Source organism: Saimiri boliviensis, chromosome 18 (genome assembly GCF_048565385.1).
Source record: "Saimiri boliviensis isolate mSaiBol1 chromosome 18, mSaiBol1.pri, whole genome shotgun sequence".
Classification (NCBI taxonomy): domain Eukaryota; kingdom Metazoa; phylum Chordata; class Mammalia; order Primates; family Cebidae; genus Saimiri; species Saimiri boliviensis.
The window spans coordinates 1,086,101-1,113,375 of record NC_133466.1 but is presented as its reverse complement, the minus strand read 5'-3'; the positions used below and the strand labels follow the sequence as shown (position 1 = coordinate 1,113,375).

Sequence of the window (27,275 nt, the reverse complement as noted above, 5' to 3'; positions counted from 1 at the left end):
GAGTGGGGTGTGGCCCCGACCTCCCTTCTCTGCGGACTCAGCCTTTGTAGCTCGAGGACGTTCACGCCAGCCAAGGCTTTTTTTTTTTTTTTTTTCTATTTTAAGGTTGTCTTTAAATGACAGAAGCGACATTTGGAGACCAAAGGACACCTCTCTTCCCGACCCACCTCCAACCCCAGCTGACGGCCGCCCTGCGCGTGGCGTGGACGGCCCAGAACGTTCCCCGGGTGGGTTCTGTCCATCGGAAGCCCTGTCTCCGCGCCGGCTCGGGGGCGCCCGGGGGGCCTGTGACGCCGCCTCGGGAGGACATCCCGGCGGCCCGGCTACCCCTGGCGCACGCGGGAGGCGGGAGGAGGGCGGGCCCCGGGTTTTGGGGCGTGATTCCCGTCTGTAGAGGACGGTCCGAGGCGAGCCGCCGGGGCCCTGGGGTGCGCGAGGACTTTTCTCCGGCTGCCGTCCCACCTCCCCCCGCACCCCCCGATCCCCACAGACACCCGGAGGCGCCTCCCAACCCGGCGAGGGTCCAGGGGAAGCGGGACCAGGGCGCGGCGACTGGGATGCGTCGAGCAGCGCTCTCGCTGGGGGCGTCCGGCTGCCCTCGCCCAAGGCCGCGGCGGGCGCTCAGCGCCGCGGAGGAAACGCTCCGGCGAGGACGCACCGCGAGGCAGACTCCACGGGAAGGACGCGGAAAACCGCGCGGAGCACAGCGGCCCGAAGCCAGCCCCGGGGAAGGGCGGCCTCGCCCTGCAGCCCACGGGGCCCCGAATGCCCCGCCCCAGGCCAGGGCAGGCGGGACGCCGGGCGGGCAGGCGGAGGGGACGGGGCCCGGGGCCAGAGCGGGGCGGGCGGCTCCTGGGCCCCGCCGGGGAGGACCCACCCTTCACTGGCCGCTCGGGGCCCCTGCCCTAGCCTCGGGGCCGGCGCGAAGCCCGCAGAGAACGGGAAGCGGGTGCCACCCAGGGGCCCTCGGGGCCGCGGCTTGGCCCCAGAGTTCAGCCTCCACTCGTGTCCCGTCCCGTCCCAGCCGGGCCGCCCCGCCCACCACGGGCCGCGCCGCCCATCACGGGCCGCCGCCCCGCCCAAGTCCCCGCCCACCACGGGCCGTCCCCCCCCAAGTCCCCGCCCACCACGGGCCCGCCCTGACTAACCAAGGCCAAACTCACCGCAGGCCCGCCCCGCCCATCACGGGCCCGCCCCGCCCATCCGCCTTTCGCCCACAATGGGCCCGCCCCGCCCACCACAGAGCCGCCCCGCCCACCAAGTCCCCGCCCTCCGCAAGACATCCGCGACCCCGCCCACCACAGACCCGCCCCCGGCCTGGGCCCCGCCCAGTCAAGGGCCTGAATTCCCCAACCCCGAGCCCCCCGCTCACTGCTCTTGCCCGTCTTCCAACCGCCCCGACTTAGGCGTAGCCCCGGCCAGGCTTCCCGAACTTAGCCCCGCCCCTGCCCCTCCGCTGCCCCACCCCAAATGATGTCCCGCCCCGCCCCGCCCACGGCCCGTCCCCGCCCCGCCTCACTCCATTAGGGCTCCGCCCCGATTCTTGACCCACCCACTAAATGCCCCGCCCACGACGAGTAACCAGTCCTTTCGAGGCCCCGCCTCCTCCCCCCCCGGGCAATGGTCTGCCCCGCCCCCGCACGTCATTGGGCCTGGTTCCCCCCGCCTCCCGCAGCCCCGCCCCCGCCCCTTTGACTCGAGTTGGCTTTTTCCAGAGAACTTCCCGGTCTCGGATTGGCCTCGCCGGTCGATGTTCCGCCGTGTGATTGGCCCGCGGCGCCCACTTTCGCGAGCCTGCCCTTAGGCGGGGGCGGGGCCCGCGGTGCGCGCGGCGCGAGATTGGTCAGTGGCGCAGAGGGGCGGGCCCGCGCCGCGCGCAGCGCTCGGGCTGGAGCGCCTGTAGCCGCGACCGCCGCCTCAGCCGCCTCAGCCGCGGTCGCCGCCGCCTCGGCCGACTTAGGATCCGCCGCCGCCTCTCCGCCCGCCTCGTCCGGACCCCGCCCGGGCCGCCCGGCCTCTCCCCGCCGACCCACGGTCTCGCCGTTCGGCGCAGGGCAGGTGAGTGAGCGGTGGCGGGCGGGGTCGGGGACCGAGCCCCCGACGGAGGCCGTGACGGGGCGGCCCGGGACCGCGGCAAACTTCGCCCGAGCCGCGGCGGGCGGGGGTCCCGGGCTGGGTCGCGCCGTCCCCGACCGCCGCTGGCGCCTGCGGCGGCCCGGGACGGCGAGTGGACCCGCGCTCCCTCGAGGTGCGGCCGTCAGGCCGGGCCCCCCAGCCTCCGCCCGCTCCCCAAATTCGGAAGTTGCCGCGGGAAGCCGAGAGCGCCTCGGCCGCCGGTCAGAAAACGCCTGCACTTCTGGAGGCTTCGGTTTCTCCTCCTGACGGAGAAGAGGTCTGGGCACCCCCCGGAGCGGCCGCGGCGGACTGGAGGGCGGCGCGCGCGGCGCGGGGCCTCCTCCCCCTGGACGGCCGCCGGGAGAGCGCGGCCTCGCCCCTCGCTGACCCTGCGGAGAGCCGCGCGCGGGCGCCGGGGCGCGCGCGGGTCCCTCTTGTCGGTCGCTGTGGTTTGTTTTAATTCTGGGGGGTGCTTAGAACGGGTTTCTTATTGTTCCCACACGTGTTCTAGTTGGAAGTCTTGTTTCGTGAAAGAGTTCATTTTTTCTTTTTGCGTGGTGTTGCTTTCCATTTTCCCCCTACTCCGAATTTTGTTTCTGGCAAAAGAAATTTGAAAGTTAACCAAGGGTCAGGTCCTAAATCTCGTGGCCAGGCGTTGGCTATCTTCTATCGTCCTTCAAAGCAGCCTGGATTTGCAGGTCTCGTTAGCCCTCCAGTGAGCCAGTAGCGCTCTGGGTTGATGAGCGTTTGTAGAGTGGGGTTCACCGGAAGGAATCTTGGGCAGTAGGGCCTTGCGGAGAGGCTTTTAGAGATTTCACTGGGTAACTTACAGAGTCCCCGTTTCAAAAATATTTCTCTGGCACAGGCCCTCACACATCCCTCTGAAATTGAACTCCCTTTCAGGGGAAAACTGTTGCCCTTTTTTTCTTTTCTTTGGACTTTTCTCAGATGTGGATCCCAAAGGAATGTGCAAGAGTGCTTTCCTATTTAAAAGAAGTAACTCCCAGTCTCGTCATATTCAAGAACAATTCATCATCTTAAAGCATGTCAGAGATACCTATTTTGGCCCAAAGAGGGGTGTTTGTAGAACAATGGCACTCTGGAGGGATCAATGATAAGATCTGAAAAGTCCTTGTCAGATCTTGAGAATCAATGGGGCCATTGATTCTCACATGAGAAAAGCTGAAGTAGTTCTGGTGTTTTCAGACGTGGAGATCTGTCAGAAAACATGGGGCCTTTAAACACAAGTGCAGTGACCGACTAACTGATGTCTTTCACTTTCGAGCAGTATAATTTTTTTCACTTGTACGTAGATGCTGTTGTTTATACAGTGCGAGTTCATTACAAATGTTTTAGAACTTACGTAGCTTCACGTATTTTCTTAGTTGATACTCAATATAAGGTTTTGGAAAGGTTTTGATGGTAAATGGCGTCTTTATAACTGAAAAAAAGGACACTCTAGAATTGAGGGCTTTTTGTCTGGTATTGCCACAGGTGCTGCTGGTTAGTGGTGATATTGTACCTCAAAACGTCACTTTCCCAGATATCTTTATAACACTCACGGTACGGGAAAATTCCTTTTTATGTTTACATTTTTAGCTATTTATGAGAAAAAATTCAACACATGGGTGTATTTTGTTAGCTGTTTTGAAGAAGCTATCCTTTATTGTTCTGAGGGAGTCTGAGAGCATGCTGCATTTATAAATTTGAAAAAGTCTCATGAGCTTCTTGAACCAATATAGCCATTCAAACTTGGATTCTGTGTATCAGTTTTGATTATTTCAGTTCCTGTGTCAATGGCAGAATCATCTCTATTTTTACAAATGTCCCAGGGCTTTACTGTAAAGGTGATCACAGAAGCAGATTTTGGTACATGTAAGTTGTATATCCTGTCAGTGAAGAAGGCTGATGCTTTGTGCCATAACCAAGGAAAATACTTGCTCATGTTGGAATTACCCCAACTTGAACATTAGAATAAATGCTGTAGATTTTTGGGGCAGCTCTGATATCTCAGCTGTCATCCCTGGTAGCAATGACTCCCAATAGTCAAGGCGTCATTGGTCCGCTGTCCATGGTGCTGAAGCCATGTCTCCTGTTTCTGTGTGTGTTTTGTCTTTGTTGTTGTTGTTGTTGTGTGTGTGTGTGTGTGTGTTTGCCTCAGGCTTCCTTTCCAGTATACTTTAAAATTATTTTCAAAATTCATATTATTGAATACAATTTGATCAGAGAAATTCTGTTGAACTGAAATTTACACTTAAGCCATTGTATTCTTTTTCTTTTTTTTTTTCTTTTTTTTTTTTTTGAGGATAATTGTGTTACAACATTACGTTTCTTTTTGCCTAGTCTTTTATATGGTCATCAAGTAACAAATCACTGAAATTAAGTGAAACCCTGTTTTCTTAACAACCATTTTTTAAAGAAAGTACCAATTTGTTTTAGTCTGTTTTCTTTTGCTTATAACAGAATACCTGGAACTGGGTAATTTACAAATAAAAGGAATTTATTTCATATAGTCATGGAGGCTGAGAAGTCTAGGATCCAGGGGCAAAGCCACCAGCTCTACTCCCATGACAACTCACTAATCCATTAACCCATTAACCCATGAATGGATTAATCCATTTTATGAGGACAGAGTCCTCTTGATCCAATCACCTCTTAAAGGCCCCACCTCTCAATACTGCTACATTGAGGATTATGTTTCAACATGAGTTTTGGAAGGGATATTTCAACCACAGCACCTTTATTACAATATAGACATACATCTGTAGGCATATATCTACGTAGGGGCAGCTTGTCCCCAAAAGGGTTGACTGTAGCATGTTTTGCATTCTCCAGCATGCTGGTTCTCAGCCTTTCCTGAAGAAGGGGTCTGTGTATGTGTTGGGCGATTGAGCGGTTGCCAGGCATTCCTGTTGTGTTAGAGCAATATCTACTCTTTTCTCTAATATTGAGGACATGCTTCTAAATCATTTTAGATGAAACTTTTTTTTCTCTTGAGGTTTTGTCAGTTACTTTAGAATTGACCCACAGGTTAGCAATAAAAGAAAAAGATAGGTGTCACTTGTGGTGCAGAGATTCTTGCACATGGTAGTAAATTATATATCAAGCTAAGCAGTGGATGTTGAGGTGCTTTTTGTTGTGATCATCTGAACTGATTCTTTGTCCCCATTTGCTGTACACATAACCCAGGTTACTCTTTGACATCTCTTCCATTGATGGAAACTTAGGAAAGCTTCCTTCTGCCTCATCCAAGCTTCAGCAATACTCCCTGATTGTCTACTCTTTGCCATTTCCTCTACTATGAACTGGGAACCCACAGACAAATGAGACCGAGTTCTTATTGAAGAGCTCACCAGTTCAGGTTGAGGAAGGAACACGTAAACATGTAATGACAGGAGGCCATACTCAGTGCTGCAGTTCAGATACATAGAAAGCCAGGCAAATGTGTTGAGGGGTGATTCATTTTGGCTGAGAATCAGGGAAAGCTTTAGAGAAGCGGTGGCCTTTGGGCTGGGCCCTAGAGCCTGAATTGTAATTGGGCATGGATTCGGTGTACAATTATTAGAAAAAGCCTGGAAGGTTGGAATAACCAGAGTACAGAGTATGTAGTGGTGTGGAGGCCGGAGGTATGGGGAGGCATAGTGAAGGAGTTGGGACCCTGCTAGAAGTGTTAGGGGCATTGTGAAATGGTTGGAACTCTGTTGGAGATGGATTGGGGTAAGAGTGGAGGCGGGGTTGCATGGTAGGTGGAATAATGGCTCATAAAGCTGTCCACATCCTAATCTCAGGACTGTGTTATGTTACATGGCAGGGGAGTTAAGGCAGCAGATGGAATGAGGTTGCTAATCAGCTCCTCTGAAAATAGGGAGATTATCCTGGATTATCTGGGTGGGCTTAGAGTAATCACAAGTGTTCTTAAAAGTGGAAGAGAGAGGCAGAATAGTCAATGTCAGAGTAATATGAGATGAGGAAGACTCCAGCTGCCATTGATGGCTTTGAAGATGGAAGGGTGCACTAGTCAAGGAATGTGGGAAGCCTTTGGAAAAGGCAATAAAAGGGATTCTCCCATAGAGACTTTGGAAAGGAATGCAGTCCTTGATTCTAGCCCAGTGAGAACTGTGTCTGACTTGTCCAGAACTGTAAAATAAATGTTTGTCGTATTTAAACACTAAGTGTGTGGGAGTTTGTTACAACAGCAGTAAGAAGCTGATACAGCCTGGGGGTCTTCCTTTGGCAGTTTTAGCTGACAAAATTAAGGAGGAAATAACATGATCAGATTGGTTTTAGAAGATAAAATGATGGAGCTGCCACTTGGGGAGAATCCACCCCAGATAAGCATAGTTCTATGCCCATTTCATCTCCTAGTCAAGACTGACATCTGATGTTGTCTTATGTGGTGCAAATCCCACTTCCAGTCTCTCTGATCAGCTTCCTCAGCCTCTACCCTTCCCAATTGCCATGTCCCACTGGCTTATCTTTCCTGTGTTGGACACTTGGAAAAGAGTAGACCAGGTATATGCTTAACAGCTGAGATTGTGGTGTCACAGGCTAGGCCCAATTCCAGCCTCACAGTTGTTGGATTATTTTCCAGAGTTTTGTTTCTTTACATCCTCACTAATCCTTTGTATCTTCAGATGTTTTAATTGTTGTCAATTGAATAGATATTAAATATCTTACTTTTTTTTTTTTTTTGAGACGGAGTTTCACTCTTGTTGCCCAGGCTGGAGTGCAATGGTGCAATCTCAGTTCACCACAACCTCCGCCTCCTGGGTTCAAACAATTCTCCTGCCTTAGCCTCCCAAGTAGCTGGGATTACAGGCACTTGCCACCATGCCTGGCTATATCTTCCTCTTTTAATTAGCATTTCCTTGGCTAGTGAGTTTGAGGATTTTCTACCCATACTTTGGCCACTTGAGCTTCTCTAAAAATTGTATTCTTAAATTGTCCATTTATTGTCTGGATTATCCTTTTTATAGTTTTTTAGAAGTTCTTTCACATATTCTGGAATCTATTTGTATCCTGTTCTTTATGCTTTTAAATATGCTGTTTTGATGAACAGATGTTCAGTTTTAATGAAGTTGGATTTTTCAGTCTTTTCCTTACGGTTTGTGGTGATTGAGTCTGATCTAAGAAATCTTGTGTTACTCCCAGGTCATTGTATTAGTCCATTTTCATGCTGCTGATAAAGACATACTTGAGACTGGGCAATTTACAAAAGAAAGAGGTTTAATGGACTTACAGTTCCACATGACTACGGAGGCCTCACAATCATGGCAGAAGGTGAAAGGTACATCTCACATGGCAGCAGACAAGAGAAGAGAGCTTGTGCAGGGAAGCTCCCCTTTCTAAAACTATCAGATCTCGTGAGACTTATTTGCTATCATTAGAATGGCATGGGAAAGACCAGCCCCCATGATTCAATTACCTCCTGCTGGTTCCCTTCCATAACACATGAGAATTCAAGATGAGATTTGGGTGGGAACATAGCCAAACCATGTAAGTCATAATATAGTTTCCTCTTTAAAAAAAAATGTTTAAATATTTGCTTTTTATAGTTTACCTGGAACTTATTTTTGTGTGGGGTATGAGATAGAGATCCAGTTTTAAATTTTTTCCAAATTCATAACTAATTGTACCAGTATTGTTTATTGAGTACAGTCCTTTCCCCACTGATCTGCAGTGCTACCTTTGAAACATCAGATTTCACAAATGTGTGGATCATTTTCTGATTTCTTTGTGTACATAATGATAATTTCTTTCTTCCTAGTTCTTAAATCTTTTATTGATCTTTTTTTTTTTGTCTTTTTTCCTTTGCCTGGACCACTAGAGAAAGTTGCATGGAGATTGTGGTAAGATTATCCTTATATTGTTTTTCATTTAAAATAAATGCTGTGAAAGACTTAATTGTAAACTTTGCTTTTTTTTTTTTTTTGGTAGATTCCTTTTATTAGAAGGATGATTACATTTACTAGTAGTTTAATGAAAGCTTTTAAAAAAATGAGTAGATTTTGAATTTTTTCAAGTGGTTTTATATACAGTGTACTTATTTAGATAATTTTATGCTTTTCTTTTTAAATTATGATTGAGTGGAAATATTTGATTCTTTTAATTTAAACCATCATTGATTTCCTGGGAGAAACTGTAATGTATTACATTAAAAAATATTATTGGGCCAGGTGTGGTGGCTCATACCTGTAATCTCAACACTGAGAGGCTGAGGCCAGAGAATCAAAAAAAAAAAAAAAAAAGAAAAGTTAGCTGGGCATGGTGGCATGCATCTGTAGTCCCAGCTACTTGGGGAACTGAGATGGAAGGATCACTTGAGCCTGGGCGGTTGAGACTGCAGTGGAATGTGATCATGCCTCTGCACGCTAGCCTAAATTACTGGATCCAATATGCAAATATTTCATTTAGGATTTCATTTAGGATTTCGGCATATATGTACATAAGATATGTTGACCAGTGATAATCTTTTCTTGCATTGCCCTTATTTAGATTTGGTATCAACATGATACTTCATCATTTTTGTAATAGTTTCTTTCTTTCTTTTTTAGAAACTGGGACTCTCTCTGTCACCCAGGCTGGAGTGCAATGGTGCTATCATATCCTACTGCAGCCTTGAGCTCCTGGGCTTGAGTGATCGTTTTGCCTTAGCCTCTTTATTAGCTGGGATTATAGGCACAAACCACCATGCCCAAATAATTTTTGAATTTTCTTTTTGTAGAATCAGGGTCTTGTTGTGTTGCCCAGGCTGGTCTTGAACTCCTGGGTTCAAGAAATTCTCCCACCTTGGCCTCCCAAATGTAATAGTTTCTGAAAGGGAGGAATTTTTGTTCCCTGGAAATTTTGCAAAATTGATTCTTAAATGGTCTGGATATGGACCTTTTTAAACATGGAGACACTTGCACTAGCAATTAATCACTTTGGAAGAGTCGCTAGTCCATTCTGCTCACATTTCATTGGCCAGAAGGAGTCATTCTAGCCATACCTAATTTCAGATGGGGCAGGGAGGTACAATCTTCATCCTGGAAGCAGAAGGTGCTCAGTCCAAAGGCACAAGGAAACAAATTCTGTCAGTAATAGAGTGAGCGTGGAAACAGATTCTTCCCCAGTCAAGCCTTCAGGTGAGAATGCAGCCTGGCTAACACTTTGAATGAAGCCTTGTAAGACCATAAGCAGAGGACCCAGTTAAGCCTGCTTAAATTCCTGACTCATAGAAACTGTGAGATAATAAATACATATTGGTTTAAGGTATTAAATTTGTGATAGTTTGTTATGTGGCAATAGAAAACTGACATACTGATCTTTACTGACCTCCCATTAGAAGTGGATTTGGGTTGTTGAAGGATGTTTAACTCTATTTAAGTTAATAAGCTTATTATTTATTTTCTTTTATAAAGCTTTTTTTGTATTTATAAAAGTAATACAAATATTTTGTGTAGAAAAATTGGAAAAAACAGAAAAGTATAAAGTAGAAGATCAGCATTATCCATAATTTTACCACAAAAGGATGTTCAGTGTTTTTTACTACTTATATTTATGTATGATATGCATATCCTAAAGTTGGGATGCATTCCAAAATATGTTTTATAAACCAATATTTTTCCTTTTACTGGATCATGAACACTTCCTTGTCTCATAATGTGTTCTTCTAAAATATGATTTTGAATGGCTGCATACTATTCCAAAGAGTGTCCCAGCTTATTGAACCGTTTCCCCATAGCTGGACATTTATGTTGCTTGAAAATACTTACTATAATAAATAATGCTTTGAAAAATATCCTATACAAAAATCATTGTGTGTATCACTGATTACTTCTAAATTTCTAAAGGTAGAACTGTTAGCTCAAAGCTTGTAAATGTTTTTAAGTCTTCTGGTACTTAACCATCTATCTTCCAACATTTCTAAAAAATAACCTAAAATTTAGACATCTGTTTCTGTAACTCTCCAGGTTGGGATAGGACAAAACTATTGATTTTTAAGCATCTAGGTTCCTGTTTTCTTAACCCTGTTTGCAAAGTGGTTTTAAATTATTCATCTAATTGCAATATGGATTCTATTTATAGATGCATTTGTGTATAAGATCGCTCCCTTAATGCTTGAGGAAAAGCCTACAAATTGCTATTGTCACATTCCTGTCTCTGTAAATCCTTTTCTACTCCTATTCATCCTTTCTTTGTTCTCAGTCAACCTAGTAAAGACACTGAGACAAATAAGACCTTGTATCCTTATATTACTCAGGCAAAATGGTTGTTCTGAGCCAGCCCTTGTTCTTTTCTTCTTGCCATTTTTTAATTAGTTGATCTAAAAAAGATGAGAGATCAGACTATTAATGATTATTTCAAAAATATTTTTTCTGGTTTCTAAAGTAATAGATGTTTATGTAGAAAATTTCTAAATGAAAGATTAGCATAAAAAGCAGAATAAAAATCTTGATAATTCTACTACCCACAGATGACTACTTTTTAAATATAACTTGATCATGCCAGCTTATTCTTAAAATATATGATTAGATTCTGATGGCTTTTTTTTTTTTTTTTTTTTTTTTTTTTTTTTTTTTTTAAGACAAGAGTCTTGCTCTGTTGCCCAGGTTGGAGTGCAGTGGCATGATCTCGGCTCACTGAAACTTCTGCCTCCTGGGTTCAAGCAATTCTTCCTGCTTCAGCCTCCTGAGTAGCTGGGATTATAGGTGCACACCACCTAAAGTTGGGATTTTTGTATTTTTTGGTAGAGATGGGGTTTCACCATGTTGGCCAGACTGGTCTCAAACTCCTGACCTCCGGTGATCTGCCCACTGTGGTCCGCCAAAGTGTTGGGATTATAGATGTGAGCCACCATGCCTGGCCTGATGACTAATATTTTGTTTGGGGTTTTTGCTTTTGTGGCTATGAGTGAAATTGGCTCATAATTTTCTTTTCTTGTAGCTGTTCTCTTTCTAATCTGAGATGAATACTTAATTTATTAATTTGCAGCTTTTCCCTTTTTCTAGTATGTGTGTTTAAAGTGACATATTTTCTTATAAACAATGCCTCAGCTACATCATACAAAGTTTGATTTAAGACATTTTCATTAATGTTTGATATACTTTCTAATTTCCATTCTGGTTTTTTTCTTTGATTCGTACGTAATTTAGAACATTTAAAAATTTCTAAACATAAGCATATTTCCTTGTTTTATTATTCTTCAGCACAGTTATCTGCCCAAAGATCTTGCTTTCTATGATTTTAATCCTTTGAAATTTGTTGATTTGTCTTATAGCCCAGAATATGGTATGTAGGTTTTCTCAGACATTCCTATGTGCTTGGAAATAATTGGGTTCAATGTATTATACCATATTTTTTTTTAGGTGAGTTGATAAGCATATTATATCTGCTTTCTTACTAGTCTTTTTGGTTGTTATATTCGTTACTAAGATAATTACATAATTTCATTATGATTATGGATTTGTATTATTTTTCCTTGCAGTTCTGTTCATTTTTATTTATAAATTTTTGAGACCATGTTATTAGGAGCACACAGATTTAAAACTGTTGGGTCTTCCTGATGAATGGAGACTTTAATTATTATGACTGGTTCTCTTTATCTCTAGTAATGAATATTTGACTTTATGATATGATATGTCTGATGTTAATATTAACATAGCCATGCTAGATGTTTTAGGCTCATATTTGCATGATATCTTTGTTTTTTATCATCTTATTTTCAACCCTACTGTAGTTTTATAATTTAGGTATGTCTCTTACAAAGAGTATACTTAGATTTTTTTTTTCATTCAATCTGATAATCTTTGTCTTTTAACTGGAACAGTTAATCTACATTAAATGTAATTACTAATCTATTGGATTGTACAAATACAATCCTATTATGTATTTATCTTGTTTTACATTTTCTGTGTTTATTTTTCTCTCTTTTCTTGCATTATTTTAATCTGATTATGTGATTTTTTTAAAAAAACAATCATTCCATTTTTCACCTTCTCCAGTAGATTGGAGATTATGTAAATTGTTACTAACTTATCCAGGTAATACAATTATACCTTTATCTTTCTCCTAGATAAATCATAGTTTCTTAGAAGACTTGAACTCTATGACCACCTCCAGATTCATATATATGCTTGTTATTGTGCATTTTAATTCTATATTCTTTATAAATTCAGTGAAATAAATTAATATTAAATGGCATTATCATATTAACAATGTTGGTATTAATAGTATTATTACTGATAACATGAACAGTATTGTATTAATGGTAATATTAACAGTTAGTACTCGTTTAGATTTATTCAGAGATTTATTTTTTCTTTGCTCTTCATTGCTCTCTGGCATTTCTGACTTTCATTCTGGAAAGGTTTCACTTCTGCCCAAAGAGACTTCTTTGGAAACTCCTTTGTTGCAGGTCAGCTGGTGGTAGATACTGCGATTTTTTTTCTTTGAGACAGAGTCTGGCTCTGTCTCCAGTCTGGAGTACAGTGGTGTGATCTCAGCTCACTGCAACCTCTGCCTCCCTGGTCCAAGCAATTCTCCTGCCTTGGCCTCCTGAGTCGCTGGGACTACAGGTGGGCACCACCATGCCCAGCTAATTATTTTATTTTTTTTAGAATATTTTTGTTGTTGTTGTTATTGTACTTTAGGTTCTGGGGTACATGTGCAGATCATGTAGGATTTTTGCATAGGTACATACATGGCAAGGTGGTTTGCTGCCTTCATCCCCCCATCACCTATATCTAGTTTCTCCCCTCACTATCCCTCCCCACCCTCCCTACCCCTGCTATCCCTCTCCTAGACCTTCCCTACTGACCACAGTGTGTGATGCTCTGCTCCCTGTGTCCACATGTTCTAATTGTTCAACACCTGCCTATGAATGATAAAATATGGTGTTTGGTTTTCTGTTCTTTTGGCAATTTGCTGAGAGAATGATGGTTTCCAGATTCATCCATGTCCCTATGAAGGACACGAACTCATCATTTTTTATGCCTGTGTAGTATTTCATGGTGTATATGCCACATTTTCTTTATCCAGTCTATTGATGATGGACATTTGGGTTGGTTCCCAGTCTTTGCTATTGTAAACAGCGCCGCAATGAACATATGTGTGCATGTGTCTTTATAATAGAACAATTTATAATTCTTTGGGTATATACCCAGTAATGGGGTTGCCGGGTCAAATGGTATTTCTATTTCTAGGTCCTTGAGGAATCGCCACAGTCTTCCACAGTGGTTGAACTAATTTACACTCCCACCAACAGTATAAAAGTGTTCCTATTTCTCCACATTCTCTCCAGCATCTGTTATCTCCAGATTTTTTAATGATTGTCATTCCAACTGTTGTGAGATGGTATCTCAATGTGGTTTTGATTTGCATTTCTCTAATGACCAGTGATGATGAGCATTTTTTCATATGTTTGCTGGTCTCATCGATGTATTCTTTTGTAAAGTGTCTGTTCATATCCTTTGCCCACTTTTGAATGGGTTTGTTTTTTTCTTGGAATTCTGTTTTAGTTCTTTGTAGATTCTGGATATTAGCCCTTTGTCAGATGGGTAGATTGCAAAAATTTTTTCCCATTCTGTTGATTACCGGTTTACTCTAATGATTGTTTCCTTTGCTGTACAGAAGCTCTGGAGTTTAATTAGATCTCATTTGTCTATTTTGGCTTTTGTTGCCATTGCTTTTGGTGTTTAGCCATGAAGTACTTGACTATGCCTATGTCCTGCATGGTTTTGCCTAGGTTTTCTTCTAGGGTTTTTATGGTGTTAGGTCTTATGTTTAGATCTTTAATCCATCTGGAGTTAATTTTGGTGTAAGGTGTCAGGAAAGGGTCTAGTTTCTGTTTTCTGCACATGGCTAGCCAGTTTTCCCAACACTGTTTATTTTTTTATTTTTTATTTATTTATTTTTATTTTTATTTTTTTTGAGACGGAGTTTCACTCTTGTTACCCAGGCTGGAGTGCAATGGCGCGATCTCGGCTCACCACAACCTCCGCCTCCTGGGTTCAGGCAATTCTCCTGCCTCAGCCTCCTGAGTAGCTGGGATTACAGGCACACACCACCACGCCCAGCTAATTTTTTGTATTTTTAGTAGAGACGGGGTTTCACCATGTTGACCAGGATGGTCTCAATCTCTTGACCTCGTGGTCCACCCTCCTTGGCCTCCCAAAGTGCTGGGATTACAGGCTTAACACCGTGCCTGACCGGCCCAACACCATTTATTAAACATGGTGTCCTTTCCCCATTGCTTGTTTTTGCCAGGTTTGTCAAAGATCAGATGGTTGTAGATGTGTGGTGTGCTTCTGAGGCCTCTGTTCTGTTCCATTGGTCTGTGTCTCTGTTTGGATACCAGTACTATGCTGTTTTGATTACTGTGGCCTTGTGGTATAGTTTGAAGTCAGGCAGTGTGATGCCTCCAGGTTTGTTCTTTTTGCTTAGAGCTGTTTTGGCTATGCAGGCTGTCTTTTGGTTCCATATGAAGTTTGAAGTGTTTTTTTCCAGTTCTGTGAAGAAGGTCATTGGTAGCTTGATGGGGATAGCATTGAATCTATAAATTACTTTGGACAGTATGGCCATTTTCACAATGTTGATGCTTCCCAACCATGAGCATAGGATGTTTTTCCATCTGTTTGTGTCCTCTCTTGTTTAATTGAGCAGTGGTTTGTAGTTCTCCTTGAAGAGGTCCTTTACATCATTTGTTTGTTGTATTCCTAGGTAGTTTATTCCCTTTGTAACAATTGTGAATGGGAGTTCACTTTTGATTTGGCTCTCTGTTATCGGTGTATAGAAATGCTTGTGATTTCTGCACATTTTGTATCCTGAGAGTTTGCTGAAGTTGCTTATCAGTTTCAGGAGATTTTGGGCTGAGATGATGGGGTCTTCTAAATATACAATCATGTCATCTGCAAATATAGATAATTTGGCTTCCTCTTTTCCTAATTGAATATCCTTTATTTCTTTTTCTTGCCTGATTGCTCTAGCTAGAACTTCCAATACTATATTAAATAGGAGTTTTGAGAGAGTTCATCCTTGTCTTGTGCCAGATTTCAAAGGGAATGCTTCCAGTTTTTGCCTGTTCAGTATGATATTGGCTGTGGGTTTGTTGTAAATAGCTTTTATTATTTTGTGATATGTACTATTGATACCTAGTTTGTTGAGGATTTTTAGCATAAAGAGCTGTTGAGTTTTGTCAAAGGCCTTTTCTGCATCTATTGAGATAATCATGTGGTTCTGTTTATGTGATGGATTGCATTTATCGACTTGTGTATGTTGAACCATCCTTGCATCCCCAGAATGAAGCCTACTTGATCGTGATGAGTAAACTTTTTGATTTGCTGTTGCATTCTTTTTGCCAGTATTTTATTGAAGATTTTTGCATCAATGTTCATCATGGATATTGGCCTGAAGTTTTCTTTTTTAGTTGCATGTCTGCCTGGTTTTGGTATTAGGATGATGTTGGTCTCATAAAATGAGTTGGGGAGGATTCCCTCTTTTTGTATTGTTCTGAATAGTTTCAGAAGGAATGGTACCAGCTCCTCTTTCTACATCTGGTAGAATTCGGCCATAAACCCATCTGGACCTGGGCTTTTTTTAGTTGGTAGGCTATTAATTGCTGCCTCGACTTCAGCCATTGTTATTGGTCTATTCAGGGATTCAAGTTCTTCCTGGTTTAGTCTTGGGAGAGTGCAAGTGTCCAGGAATTTATCCATTTCTTCCAGGTTTACTGGTTTGTGTGCATAGAGTTGTTTGCAGTAATCTCTGATGGTAGTTTGTATTTCTGTGGAATCGGTGGTGATGTCCCCCTTATCGTTGTTTTTTTTTTTTTTGGTTTTGTTTTTGTTTTGTTTTGTTTTGTTTTTTGAGACAGAGTTTTGCTCTTGTTACCCAGGCTGGAGTGCAATGGCGTGATCTTGGCTCACCACAACCTCCGCCTCCTGGGTTCAGGCAATTCTCTTGCCTCAGCCTCCTAAGTAGCTGGGATTACAGGCATGCACCACCATGCCCAGCTAATTTTTTGTATTTTTGGTAGAGGTGGGTTTTCACCATGTTGACCAGGATGGTCTCGATATCTTGACCTCATGATCCACCCACCTCGGCCTCCCAAAGTGCTGGGATTACAGGCGTGAGCCACCGCGCCTGCCCCCCACACCCATAGTTTTTTATTGCATCTATTTGATTCTTCTCTCTTTTCTTTTCTGTTATTCTGGCTAGAGGTCTATCTATTTTGTTGATCTTTTCAAAAAACTAGCTCCTGGATTTGTTGATTTTTTTGAAGGGTTTTTTGAGTCTCTATCTCTTTCAGTTCTGCTCTGATCTTAGTTATTTCTTGTCTTCTGCTAGCTTTTGAGTTTTTTTGATCTTGCTCCTCTAACTCTTTCAATTTTGGTGATAGGGTGTTGATTTTAGACCTTTCCTTGCTCCTCATGTGGGCATTTATTGCTATAAATTTCCCTGTAGACACTGCTTTAAATATGGCCCAGAGATTCAGGTATGTTGTGTCTTTGTTCTCGTTGGTTTCAAAGAACATCTTTCTTTCTGCCTTCATTTCATTATTTATCCAGTCTACATTCAAGAGCCAGTTGTTCATTTTCCATGAAGTTGTGCGGTTTGGAGTTAGTTTCTTAATCCTGAGTTCTAATTTGATTGCACTGTGGTCTAAGAGACTGTTTGTTATGATTTCTGTTCTTTTGCATTTGCTGAGGAGTGATTTACTTCTGATTATGTGGTTGATTTTAGAGTAAGTCCAATGTGGTGCTGAGAAGAATATATATTTTGTGGATTTGGGGCTAAGAATTCTGTAAATGTCTATTAAGTTCACTTGGTCCAGATCTGCATTCAAGTCCTGGATTTCCTTGTTGATTTTCTGTATTATTGATCTTTCTAATATTGACAGTGGAATGTTAAAGTCTCCCACTATTATTGTGCAGGAGTCTAAGTCTCTTTGTAGATCATTAAGGACTTGCATTATGTATCTAGGTGCTCCTGTATTGGGTGCATATATATTTAGGATCATTAGCTTTTCTTTTTATATTGATCATTTTACCATTATGTAATGCCCTTCTTTGCCTCTTTTGATTTTTGTTGGTTTAAAGTCCGTTTTATAAGAGACTAGGATTGCCACCCCTGCCTTCTTTTTGCTCTCCATTTGCTTGGTAAATCTTCTTCCATCCCTTTATTTTGAGTCCATGTGTATCTTTGCACATGAGATGGGTCTCCTGAATATAGCACACTGATGGTTCTTGGCTCTTTATACAATTTGCCAGTCTGTATCTTTTGATTGGGGCATTTAGTCCATTTACATTTAACGTTAATATTGTTATGTGTGAGTTTGATCCTGCCATTTTATTACTGGTTGGTTGTTTTGCCCTTTGGTTGGTGTAATTTCTTCATTGCGTCACTGGTCTTTACCATTTGGTTCTTTTTGCAGTGGCCAGTAGTGGTTTTTCCTTTCTGTGTTTAGTGCTTTGTTCAGGAACTCCTGCAGGGCAGGTCTGGTAGTGACAAAATCTCTCAGCAATTGCTTGTGCATAAAGGATTTCATTTCTTCTTCACTTATGAAGCTTAGTTTGGCTGGATATGAAATTCTAGGTTTGAAGTTCTTTTCTTTAAGGATGTTGCATATTGGCCCCCACTCTCTTCTGGCTTATAGGGTTTCTGCCGAGAGATCTGCTGTGAGTCTGATGTGCTTCCCTTTGTGGGTGACCCGACCTTTCTCTCTGGCTTCTCTTAGTATTTTTTCTTTTGCTTCAACCCTGGTGAACCTGACAATTATGTGCCTTGGGGTTGTTCTAGAGGAGTATCATTGTGGTATTCTCTGTATTTTCTGTATTTGAATGTTGGCCTGCCTTGCTAGGTTGGGGAAGTTCTCCAGGATAATATCCTGAAGAGTGTTTTCCAGCTTGGATTCATTCTCCCCGTCATCTTCCAGTATACCCCGATCAGGCATAGATTAGGTCTTTTCACGTAATCCCATATTTCTTGAAGGCTTTGTTCATTTCTTTTCACTCTTTGTCCTCTTTTCTTGCCTTCTTGTTTTATTTCATTGAGTTGATCTTCAATCTCTGATATCCTTTCTTCTACTTGATCTATTTGGCTATTGAAACTTGTGTATGCTTCATGAAGTTCTTGTGCTGTGTTTTTCAGCTCCATCAAGTCATTTATGTTCTTCTGTTAGCTGGTTATTCTAGTTAGCATTTCGTCTAACCTTTTTTTTCAAGGCTTTTAGTTTCTTTGCATTGGGATAGAACATGTTCCTTTAACTTAGGGAAGTTTGTTATTACCCACCTTCTGAAGCCTGCTTCTGTCAATTCGTCAAATTCGTTCTCCATCCTGCTTTGTTTCCTTGCTGGTGAGGAGCCACCCAGCTAATTTTTATATTTTTAGTAAAGACGAGGTTTTGCCATGTTGACTAGGATGTCTTGATCTCTTGACCTCGTGATCTGTCGACTTCGACTACCCAAAGTGCTGGGATTACAGGCGTGAGCCACCACTCCTGGCTGACACTGTGTATTTTTTAATCTAAAAATATTTTTATTTCATCTTTTAACAAATTGTTTCAATTTAGTTCAACATTACATTGTATATAACTCATACACCATAAAATTCACCATTTTAAACTTTACAACTGAGTGTTTTTGGTATATTTTCAAGATTATGCAACTTTCATCTCTACATAATTCCAGAAAATTTTATTCACCTTAAAAATAAACCTCATACACAGTAACTACCTGTTTCTCCCTCCCCAAAGGCTCTGGCAACTGTTAATTTAGTTTTCATCTCTAAGAATTTGCCCATTATGGACGTTTAATATGAATAGAATTATATAATATGTGGGCTTTTGTGTCTGGCTTCTTTCATTTTGCGTAATGTTTTCTAGCTTTATCCATGTTGTAGTATGTGTCAGTATTTTATTCCATTTCATGGCTGAATAATATTCAGTTGTATACATATATGGCATTTTGTTTATTCATTCATCAGTAGACATTTGGGTTGTTTTTTGGCTGTTATGAACAACATGCTATGAACAATCATGTACGAGTTTTTATATGAATATATGTTTTCACTTATCTTGAGTTTATACTAGAAGTAGAATTGCTGAGTCATACAGTAATTCTGTTTAAGTTTTTGAATAACTGCCAAATTGTTTCCCAAAGATGGTGCAGCATCCTTGGGAAGTAATTTGGCAATGTAAATTTCCAAATGATTTGGAATGTAAATGAAACATTTTCCATTCCCATCAGTAATTTATGGGGTTCCAATTTCTGCATTCTCTCCAACACTTATTTTTCAGTTTTTTGAATATAGCCATGTAGTGGGTGGGAAGTAGTATCTTACTGTGGTATTAATTAGCATTTCTCTAGTGACTAATGATATTCAGCCCTTTTCATGTACTGCTTATTGGCCATTTTTGTTTTTTCTTTGGAGAAATGGCTATTTAAATTCTTTGCCCATTTAAAAACTGGATTGTTTGTCTTTTTATCACTGAGATGTAAATGTTCAATATATATTCTGTATATTAGTCTCTTATCAGATAAATGATTTGCAAATATTTTCCCTCCAACTGTGAGTAGTCTTTTCATTTTCTTGATAGTATCCTTTGATGCATAAATGGTTTTTATTTTGATGATATCGTGTTTATTTTTTTCTTTTGTTGCTTGTGCTTTGTCATATTTTAGACATTGCTTAATTCTAGGTCACAAAGATTTACACCTCTGTTTTATTCTAAGGGTTTTATAGTTTTAGCTCTAAAATTTAGGTCTTCAGTGCATTTTGAGTTAATTTTTATCTATGGTATAAGGGAGGAGTTTAACTTCATTCTTCTGCCTGTGACTATCTAGTTGTGCTGGTACCATTTGTTGAAGACTACCTATTGAATAGCCTTAGCACCTTTGTCAGAAATTAGTTGGCCATAAAATATGGGTTTATGTCTGAATTCTCAACTCTTATTTCATTGACCTATATGTTTTTCTGTATGCCAGCAGCACACAATCTTGATTATTATGGCTTTGTACTAAGTTTTAAGATTGGGAAATGTGAGTCCTTCAACTGTGTTCCTTTTATTTATTTTGGTTATTCGTTGTCCCTTGCATTTCCATATGATTTTTAAGACTAGTTTGTCACTTTCTTTAAAAAAAAAAAAAAAAAATGCAGGTAGAATTTTGGTCAGGATTAATTGAATCTGTAGATCAATTTGGGGAGTATTGTCAGGTTAACAATATTAAGTTTTATTTTTGTCCTTTATTAATGTCATATATTACATTGATTCAGTTTTGTATGTTGAACCAACTTTGAATTCCTTAGATAAATTCCACTTGTCATGGCATATAATCCTTTTTATATATTGGCAGATTGGGTTTGCTAGTGTTTTGTTGAGGATTTTTTTTTTTTTTTGAGATAGAGTCTCTCTCTGTCACCCAGGCTGGAGTACAGCGGTGTGGTCTCAGCTCACTGAAGCTCTGCCTCCCAGGTTCAAGTGATTCTCCTGCTTCAGCCTCCCGAGTAGCTGGGATGTCAGGCCCACACCTCCATCCCCAGCTAATTTTTGTGTTTTTAGTGGAGACGGGGTTTTGCCATGTTGGCCAGGCTGGTCTTGAACTCCTGACCCCAAGTGATCCACCCATGTCGGCCTCCCAAAGTGCTGAGATTACAGGTGTGAGCCACCACACCCAGCCTTGTTAGGGATTTTTATGTCTGTATTGTCTGTATACTTAAGGCATGTTAATCAGTAGTTTTCTTGTGATCTCTTTGTCTGGTTTTGGTATTAGGGTAATACTGGCCTTATAGAATGAGTTGGGAAGTATCCTTTACTCCTTGTGAATGATTGGTGTTCATTCTTCTTTAAATAGTTGGTAGAATTGAATAGTGAAGCCATCTGTTTGTAAACTTTTCCTGGTGGAAAATTTTAAAAATACTCAGTAACTTTACTTCCTTTAGGTTTTTTTCAGATGTACTATTTTTTGAGTTAGTTTTGATAGTTTCTTTCTAGGAATTTATGAATTTTACCTAGCTTATCCAATTTGTTGGCCAGTAGTTCATAGTATTTCTTTATAGTCCTTTTATTTCTATGAGGTTGGTAGTTTTCTTTCTGATTTTAGTAAATTGAGTCTTCCCTCTTTTTGTTCCTGGTCATTCTAGATACTTGGCAGTGTTGTTGGTCTTTTCAAAAAACCAACTTTGGTTTCATTGTTTTTTATTTTCTATCTCATTTTTGCCCCAATATTTGTTTTATTTTTCTTTCTTTTTGGCTGTTTAGCAGTGTATTGTTTGATTTCCACAGACTTTTGCATTTCTTAAATTTCTATCTGTTACTGATATCTATTTTTTATCCCTGTCTTTAGGGAACATATTTTGTATTATTCCAGTCTTTAAAAATTTTAAGACTTATTTTCTTGCCTAACACCTGGTCTGTTCTAGAGAATGTTCCATGTGTATTTGAGAATAATATGTTTTCTGCTTTTTGAATGGAGAATTCTATAAATGTCTGTTAGGTGTAATTAGTTTATTAGTGTTGTTTAAATCTTTTGTTTTCTTTCTGATTTTCTGTTTAATTACATCCTGTATTGAAAATGGACTTTTGAAGTTTCCAACTATTACTGTTGAGCTAATTCTCCCTTTGTTTCTTTTAATTTTTGTTTCATGTATTCTGGGGCTTTATTTTGAGATATATATATATATAATTGTTATATCTTCTTGATAAATTGACCTTTTTATACTTATAAAATATTCTTTGTCTCTAATCACAATTTTTGTCTTAAAGACCATTTTTTCTGATGGTAATATACCCAGTCAAGCTTTCCGTTTGTTACTGTTTGCATTGTATATATTTTTCCATGCTTTTAGCCTATCTGTGTCTTTTAAGTGTATTTCTTGTATACTACATATAACTGAATCAGGAAAAAATCAATTTAGACAATTTCTATACTTATATTGGAATGTTGAATCCATTTACGTTTAATGCAGTTTTGATAAGGTGAAATTTATGCCAGCCATTTTGCTTCTTGATTTCTGTATGCAGTGTCTTTTTGAATTTTCTATTACTCCATTACTGACTTTGTGTTAGATAGATATTTTCTAGTGTACTGTTTTATTTCCCTTATCCTTTCTTTTTACTATTGTTTGTTATTTTCTTTGGGGTTACTTGGGGGCTTACTACTGACAGTTTACAACAGTTTAGTTTGGATTAGTACCAGTCTAATTTCACTAGTATACAAAAACTTTGCTTCTGTATGTCTCCATTCCCTCCTTCCTCCTTTGTGCTGTTATGGTCATATAAAGTACATCTTGGCTGGGTGTGGTGGCTCACACCTGTAATCCCAGCACTTTGGGAGGCTGAGGAGGACAGCTCATTTGAGGTTAGGAGTTCAAGACCAGCCTGACCAACATGGTAAAACCCCATCTCTACTAAAAAAATAACAAAAATTAGCTGGGCTTGGTGGCACGTGCCTGTAATTCCAGCTACTTGGGAGACTGAGACAGGAGAGTTGCTTGAACCAAGGAGGTGGAGGTTGCAGTGAGCTGAGAAAAAAAAGTGCATCTTTATACATTCTGTGTACTTCAACACAGATTTATAATTATTACCTTTTACAGTTATCTACACTTGTTACAGTTTTGTTTTTAATAATTTTTATTTTTTAATTTAAAAATAGATTTAGAGGGAACAAGTGCAGTTTTATTACATGGATATATTGCATACTGGTAAAATCTAGGCTTTTAGTATAAGCATCACCCGAATAGTTAAATGTTACCCATTAGGTAATTTCTCATCCCTCAACCCCCTCTCATCCTCCCACCTTTCCAAGTCTTTGGTGTCTATTATTACATTCTGTGTGTCCATGTGTACATATTACTTAGTCCCATATTCTCTCGTAAATGGGAATATATGGTATTTGACTTTGTGTTTCTGAATTATTTCACTTAGGATAATGGCCTCCAAGTCTATCCATGTTGCTGCAAGGACATGCTTTCATTTTCTTATGTGGCTCAGTAGTATTTTATGGTACATGTATACTGCATTTTCTTTATCAAACCATCTGTTGATAGATAGATTGGTTCCATATCTTTCTGTTGTGAATAGTGCTTTGATATAGTGATTTCCTTTGGGTAGATACACAGTAGTGGGATTGCTGGATTGGATGGTAGTTCTATTTCTATTTTTAGTTCTTAGAGAAATCTCCATACTGTTTTCCATAGAGGTTGTACTAATTTACATTTGTTTTCCTTTTCTCTCCATATTTGCCAACTTCTGTCATTTTTTGACTTTTTAATAATAGCTGTTCTGAGTGTTGTAAGATGGTATCTCATTGTTGTTTTAATTTGCATTTCTCTGGTGATTAGTGATGTTGAGCACTTTTTCATATGTTTTTTGGCCATTTGTATGTCTTTTGAAAAATGCCTGTTCATGTTGTTTGCTCACTTTTTAATGGGGTTATGTTTTTCTTCTTTTTGAGTTGTTTTGAGTTTCTTGTAGATCCTGGATGTTAGTCCTTTGTTGGATGTTCATTTTTTTTTTTTTAACTTCTTTTTACTTTCTGTTCCTTAGATTGGATAATCTCAGTTGATCTATCATCAAGCTCACTGATTCTTCTCCCTGTTCAAATATGATGTTGAACCCCTCTAATGAATTTGCTATTTCAGTTATTTTATTTTTAACTCTAGAATTTTAATTTGGTTTCTTTTTATCATTTCTGTTTCTTTATTGATGGCTGCTTGATGAAACACCACTGCCATTCTTGAATCCTTTAGACATGGCTTCCTTTAGTTTTTCAAATGTATTTAAAATAGATTATTTAAAGTCCAACACTGGGACACTGTTCCTTGGGAACAGTTTCTATTGATTGCTTTTTCAGATTATTTAAAGTCCAAACTGTTCCCAAACAGTTTCTGTTGATTGCTTTTTCTTTTCCTGTGTATGGGCCATATTTTCCTGTTTCTTTGTAAGTGTCATAATACTTTTTTGAAAACTTTATGTTTTAAATAATATAATATGGCAAGTCTGGAAATCTGATTCTCCTTTTTTGCATTTTGTTGTTGTTGTTGTTGTTGTTGCTGCTGCTTGTTGTAGTAGCTTCTGTTTGTTTATTTAGTGACTTTCCTGAACTAACTTTGTAAAGTCTGTATTCATTTTTTTTTTTTTTTTGAAATGGAATTTTGCTCGTATCCCAGGCTGGGGTACAGTGGTGTGATCTCGGCTTACCACAACCTCCGCCTCCTGGGTTCAAGCAATTCTTATGCCTCAGCCTCCCGAGTAGCTGGGATTACAGGCATGTAATCCTATGTCTGGCTAATTTTGTATTTTTAGTAGAGACAGGGTTTCTCCATGTTGGTCAGGCTGGTCTTGAACTCCCAACCTCAGGTGATCTGCCTGCTTTGGCCTCCCAAAGTGCTGGGATTACAGATGTGAGCCACCGTGCCCAGTCAAGTATGTATTCTTTGTCATATACCTTCACTGATTCTGTACTTGAATAGCTTAATGTTCAGCTAATAATTGGACAGAGATTTCCTTAAATACCTGGAATCATTAAGTCTCATAGTCTCTCCCAAGGGACCCTGTCTATGTGTTTGGGCATGTGTCAGCCCTTAACCTACCAGTTTATAACTGACTTAGTCTTCATTTTCTGATTGTGCAGAGTCTTAATGTCAGCCCAGTGTGAGAGCTTAGGGCTATCTCAGGGCACTCCAGTTTTTTTTCTGGGCATTCACACAACCTTGAGTAGATGCACCATGGCCGTCTGGATTACCAGAAATATACAGAGTTTTCAATACCCTGTGGGCATCTCATTCCCCAGATTTTCCTTTTAAGCTTTTGGGTTAATATATTATTTGCTCCAACTATTGTCCACTGTCTCAGGTAGTCACAAAATTAAACAATTGCCTTTAGTTGTTTTGACAGATACTTCTGTGGAAAATACTTTTCAGTGACCTGTGTGTCAGGTCAAATAAATGTAACCTTGCAAGTGGAACCTGTTAGCCATATCAAATAATAAGACTTTGAAGGGGCTACAACCCTGTTTTGTCCTCTTGTGTTACTGCCAGGCTGTTGGTTTTCACTATGATTATAGGCTGTTGGTTTTCAAGACTACTGTAGAGCTGGGGTAAGGTTAGGGGGTGGGGAATGGGAATAGGGTAAGTTAAAATACCACAGAATTTCTGTTCTTGGATATTTAACCATTTTTCCTGAACAAATATTCTCCAGATTGTGGCAACCCTTTGGTTAAATTTCTAGATTTCTGAAAAAATGATTTGGACAATTTTTGCCATTTAAAAATTGCATTTGTGAAAGAAGGGATTTTTCTAAGTTCTTTGCTGTTTTCACTTACATCATACTCTCATGTTTATTCTTAAATGGTTTTGTTTCTGTATATTGAATTTAATGTTGGCATTTTTTTTTCCAGCACATTGGAGATATATTTCCACAGCATCTGGCTTTTCTTGTTCCTGTTCTGAAGTCAGTAAATGTAACTGCTATCTTCTGGAGGTAATCTATTGCCTTAAAGGATTTTCCCATTATCCTTAGGTTTCTATGGTTTCACTAAGTTCAGTGCTCCTGCCTGAGGTATGTTGACTTCTTGTATCTGTGGCATGATGTCTTTCATAAGTCTGGAAAATTCGCTGCCATTTTCTTCAGATATTGCTTCTGTTTCATCTCTTTTCTTTCTTTCTGGGACTCTGATTAAATTTGTGTTAGATTTCTTACCATGTGTTCTCATGCTCTCTCTCTTTTATATTTCTAGATTTTGGCCTCTCCTCTTAATACTTTGAATATTTTACTTTGACCTAGTTTCCAATTCACTAATTCTTTCTTCAGCAGCACCCAATCTGCTTTAAAACCCATTTATGACTTTTTAACTTTTCGGTTTTAGATTTAAGAAAATTAAAACTGTTACTTCATGTAGCTTCTAATCTATTGTTTCTGTTTTTAACTATAGCAAGTGTAGTTTTAAAATTTTAGTCAAACATATAACATAAAATCTGACATTTTATTTTATTTTTATTTGTTTTTTTGAGATGAAGTCTTGCTCTGTCACCCAGGCTGGAATGCAGTGGTGCAGTCTTGGCTTACTGCAACTTCTGTCTCCTGGGTTCAAGTGATTCTTTCACCTCAGCTTCCCAAGTAGCTGGGACTACAGGTGCATGCCACAACACCTGGCTAATTTTTGTATTTTTAGTAGAGATGGGGTTTCACCATTTTGGCCAGGCTGGTGTCAAACTCCTGACCTTGTGACCTGCCTGCTTTGGCCTCCCAAAGTGCTGGGATTACAGGTGTGAGCCACTGCACCCAGCCTGCCATTTTAAATAGTACATTTTATGTGTACAATTCTGTGACATTAAATTCATTCATGTTGTTGTGTAACCATCCATCTCCAGTACTCTTTATCTTGTAAAACTGAAACTCTTTACCCATTAAACAATAACTCCCTTTCCCAAACCCTGGCAACCAGCATTCTACTTTCTGTTTTTATGAATTTGACTGCTATAGATACCTCATACAAGTGGAGTAATAAATATTTTTCCTTTTGTGACTGGCTTATTAAATGTAGCATAATATCTTCAGGGTTCATCCATGTTGTAGCATGTGTTGGAATTTCTTCCCTTTTTAAGGCTGAATAATATTTCATTGTATATGTACACTATATTTTGTTTATTCATTCTTTGATGGACACCTGGTCTATCTTTTGACTGTAGCGAATAATGTTGCCATGAACATGAATATACAAATATTTGAGTTCCTTGCTTTTACTTCATTTGTGCATATACCCAGAAATGGAATTGCTAGATCATATGCTAATACTTTTCTTAAGTTTTTGAGGAGTGACTGTATTGTTTTCATAGCAGCCCCAGCATTTTACATTTCTACCAGCAATGCCCAAGGGTTCCAACTTCTCCGCATCCTAACCAACACATATTATTATCTTGATAATAGCCATTCTAATGAGTATGAGATGATAGCTCTTTGTGGTTTTAATTTGCTTTTCTTTAGTGATTAGTAATGTTGACCATTTTTTCATGTGCTTATTGCCCGTTAGTATGTGTTCTTGAGAGAAATTTCTATTCAGGTCATTTGCTGGATTTTTAACTGGGTTGTTTGGGTTTTTGTTATTATACAAGTGTAGTTGTTAAAGTAATCTGTATTGGGTAATTCCAGCTTCTTGTCTTTGTACATATGCTTTTGTTTTCTG

The 27,275-nt window shown here is 40.3% G+C and overlaps 1 protein-coding gene across 18 annotated transcripts in view; it reads left to right on the top strand.

Annotated features, from left to right (window-relative positions):
- Positions 1 to 1,871: 1,871 nt before the first annotated feature.
- Positions 1,872 to 27,275, top strand: part of PCBP3 (poly(rC) binding protein 3) — a 275,114-nt gene continuing 249,710 nt past the window's right edge. For 12 of the 18 annotated variants that reach the window (XM_074389425.1, XM_074389424.1, XM_074389423.1 and 9 more), the window contains exons 1-3: positions 1,872 to 2,058; positions 7,943 to 7,964; positions 25,491 to 25,573. The gene's annotated coding sequence lies outside the window, so the exon portion shown is untranslated. Of the gene's footprint in view, positions 2,059 to 7,942; positions 7,965 to 8,216; positions 9,240 to 12,362; positions 25,574 to 27,275 lie in introns of those variants that run through there. The other 6 variants (XM_074389419.1, XM_074389412.1, XM_039480549.2 and 3 more) reach the window with 4 other exon arrangements.